Here is a 4410-nt window from a genome sequence, read left to right on the forward strand (position 1 = left end):
TTAAGAAACTGAAATGCCACACCTTTATTTTTCACTTTATCTGCTAACAATTGCCTTTGTCTCAAAGAATGAGAACGACGCATCTACACAACAATGATAATAGGAGAATTCTTGTTGAAAATTCTAACATAATATTATCAATGTTACTGTTTTTTTGTAAGAGTCAAAGAAAGTGACATCGAAAACAGGATTAACCACAGAAGATAATACATTGTTGTTAGGTCAAAATCACTGTTCTGGTGGTTCTATCTAAGTAAAAATGAAAGAGAGTAATAATGTGATGTGACCAATAGTTTCTTTCCGCGAAAACCTTCTAAACCGAAATAAAATTATTGGTTGTTTTCGTCAGTCTATTTCACCAACATTCAGAATATAAACTAACCGCAGTACTTCTGTTGAAAACATCTAGATTAGAAGCAACGTGCCTTTTGTAAGTGAAGCACGTCATGGTTAGTAGGTATGAACACAAAGGTTTTTTTCCCGCACACATGGAGATTTTTTTTTAAATTTCCATTTTCTTTTTCTTTTCTTACATTTTGTCAAATTTGCTATTTTTAAATTACTTTAAGTTCTTATTTTTTCTTCCCTTTTATCATTTGTGAGGCAGCGCGGTGGAATCAGGCTCTCGTCAATTTTTGGGTATTTAGCGTTATTGTTATCATCTTAAAGCTTGTTCACTTGTCTTTATTTGGATGAAAAAAATATCCATTTATCTTGAATATAAGTCGAGATATTTGCGAATGAAGGAGGTGGGGTCACTTGTTTTCAGGGAAAATTAGTGAGAAAATGGCCGTCAAAGATTAGTTATTTCCTTAGCTTAAGAGTCCGTGGTTACTGACAATTAACATTTTTTTGTGCCTTTAACCAACGTTTTTCAGAAAAATCCACACAGAAATGAGTTCTTTAATGGGCATGAAAGGTGTTGAGCCAAAAAACAAAAATTTGATAAAAATTCACAAACCTTGGAAAAAAAGAGTTTTTTCACTTTGATTATTTTGACGAGAGCCTGATTCCACCACGCTGCCTCACATTTTATCTTGTAAACCGTTTTGTAATCTCCCATAGGCACCTGTATCCCTGTTGGTATAGACCCGTTCATGTAAAGGTTAAACGGAATGATGATGATGATGATGATGATGATGATGATGATGATAACGATGATGATGATGACGATGATGATGATTATGATGAAAAGAAGCAGAAGAGGAGGAGAAGGAAGGCCAGGAAGCAAATCAAGTTGATGATGAGGTTGCTTCAGATGAAGTGGTCTGTATATCGCTTCACTTGAGTTTTCTTTTTCCTTGTATTTATTGTTACCAAACTTGTCATATAGTAAATAACAAGTAAAAGCCAACACGAAGGGATAATGATAATCCTTCGTCTAGAGGTGTCGCGCCGTGAGCATCACCACTTAATAATAATAATAAGAAGAAGAAGAAGAAGAATAATACAATAATAAGAATAATAAATAATAAATAGCATTTGTATAGCGCAAATCCCCGCTCAACAGCAGGCTCTATGCGCTTTACACTATATTATTACCCCAGCAGACCATAGAACACTCCGAAACATTCCCAGCTTCCCGGGAAGCATACAGTGCAAGCAGCTGATTAAGCGTTCAAACACTAACAAACTGACAAGATCTTTGGCTGTCTATAGCCGGGTACCCATTTCCACCTGGGTGAAGTGAGGATGTTCTCATGAACACATTACTATTGGGGTGGTGTGGGTTTTACGCCCGTTCAATACTGTGAGGTTCTCATAGGAGCTTGGACCACCGATTGAACATCCATCTCCGATAGGACCAAGTTTGGTGGACGGGAGAGCCGTGAAAACCCGCCAAATTTGTCTCGTGCTAGTTTTTTTCCTTTTTTTTTGGGGGGGGGGTATCGTTTTGTGTTGTTTGTTTTGTGGTTTTTTTGGGTGGGGGTTGTTTTTGTTGTTGTTGTTTTGTTGGGGGTATGGTGCAAAAGGGGGGGGGGGGGGGCGATGGGAGAGTTGAAAACGCCCCCACCCACCTACAGTTTCAAAAAAAAAAAAGAAAATGAAAAACGAGAATGTGTCATCAGCTTAAGAGAAAATCGATTGTGAAGGACTGGCGTCTGTTGAGTAGCTCTTAGGCCCCAAAACTTTCGCACAATGGGGGTGTGAGTTCGATTCGGACGTCCAGTATCTTGTGAGCTTCCCTTTTTGCTGAGATAATGATATCACACGACAGATGACAGTTTAAACGACCTAAATTGTGTCAAAAGTGGTGCAAAACGTCTACAATCACAGTGAAAAGAGTAACAAAGCTAAGAAGGGCAAGACATTAATTGTCTGATAAAATGTAACGAAAAGTTTCTTGTGGGGCAGGGCCTCCGATTAATGACAGTGCGAGCCAAGTGAATGATCAGCCTCTAACAACATAGGAATCCTTCATTATGGATTCTAACCTGGATCACCTGCACAATGGTCAAGAATGTTATTATTGGCTGAGAAAACGGCGTTCTACTCCCCCCCCCCTCCCAATCACACACACACTTCCGCCAAACCGTTTCTAACCACTACATCACCAACAACAATATCTGGATACCTGGAGGTGTCATCTCTGACTCAGAGGTTGACGTGTAATGACCCTCCATCTTTCACGGTCGCGAGCTGCCGTTGCATATTCTGCCATATCCAGCCCAGCCCATGTCCTTATGTTGTCCATCCATGTTATTTTTAGCCTTCCACTTCCTCTGGCTCTCCTGCCCCACACCTTTTCTACAAGCACCTCTTTCGCAATGGTCTCGTGTCGTTTTTAGAGGCCATAGTATTGTATTTTTCTACATTTTATTTTGTTCAGCAGGGTTTGTCTTGTGTGGAGAACTTCCAACTTATTCTGGTAATTCTACGGTAGATCCACATCTCAAAACGCAGTTTTTCCTACTTTCCTTGTCAAAGTCCAGGTCTCTGCGCCATAGACGAATATGAGGAAGATTCCAGCATTTTCTTTCTTAAAGTGAGAGATAGTTGCCTGGATTTAAAATATTTGTACCAACAACAGTAGCAATAGTAAAACAACAGCAGGATCAATAATACATGTAGCAACAACAGCAGCAGCTGTTCACGTAAGAACAACGACAGCAGTAACAACGTAAATTACAATAACAGCAACAAAGATAAGAGAAGAGCAGCAGCAGCAACAATAACACCAACAGCGACACTAACAACAACAACAACAACAACAACAACAATAGCAACAGCAGTAACAACAACAGTAACAACGCCAACAAGACCAGCAGCAACAACATAATTATTTATGTGTATATTCTATGCTCTGAAATGCAATTTCGAAAACGATACATGCCTGCAGAATGTAACTTGAACCAACCCATAACCAACAATTATAACGAACAATCACAATTACCAACGAAAAAAGCAAAGCTACTTCAGATTCTGAAAATGGCAAAAGACCGCCACTCCTTTCCCCCTTCCCTCTCATCTGCCACGTCTTCACATCTCCAGCAGACCTGTTAAATAATAGGCTACCTAATTCACGGTGTGGGTTCAACGCCTTTATCAAAACTATAGGCTATTTAAGAGGCGGGTCCTCCGAGTTTAACGTCCATCTCCGAAAGGCCAGTGTCAAATGGGAAATTCGTGTAAAGCGCCTTCCCCAAGGACACAACGTCGGACCGAGCTGAGGCTCGAACTCCCGAACCCGCAACCTCATGATTACGAGTCCGACAACCTAACCACTAGGCTACCGACACCACATACCTAGTTCATGAGGCATGTATTTTGAAAATTTGAAAAAAAACACCTTTTCCTCCCGTCCCCCTCCCCTTCTTTTCCCTCCCCTTACTAACCCTCAATCCCCCAACTCTCTTTCTTTAAAAGCCTGTATTTTTCAAATACGTGACGTAACATACACGTCAGAATACAACTAGGAATCAAAAGTATCCTGTTTCCATTTGTCAAGAGACTTTGATTTCATATATTATCATAATGTCCAGAAGAAAATAACGTTCCACGACAGACAGCACCACTAACAACAACGGCTATAAGAACGGTGTCAGCAACAAAAAAAAAAAAAAATTTATGTTTTTTGGCTCAGCATCTTTCATGCTCATTACAGAACTCATTTCTGGGAGGATGGGGGGGGTACGACGTTAATAAAGGCAAAAAAAAAAAGAAATGATGTTACCAACAGACATAGTCTCAGTATCACCATTCACCAACACAACCCTAATGAATAACAACAACCACAGCAGCAAAACCACTCCCACACAAACATCAATAAGTTAAACACTGCATCTGCGAAAACATCGACGAAAACAAGAAGAACAACAGCTATAGAACTGACTACCATCACTACCAGCAGCAGCAGCATCATCATCATCATCATCATCATCATCATCATCATCATCATCATCATCATCA

This window comes from Aplysia californica, unplaced genomic scaffold (assembly GCF_000002075.1).
Source record: "Aplysia californica isolate F4 #8 unplaced genomic scaffold, AplCal3.0 scaffold00201, whole genome shotgun sequence".
Taxonomy (NCBI): domain Eukaryota; kingdom Metazoa; phylum Mollusca; class Gastropoda; order Aplysiida; family Aplysiidae; genus Aplysia; species Aplysia californica.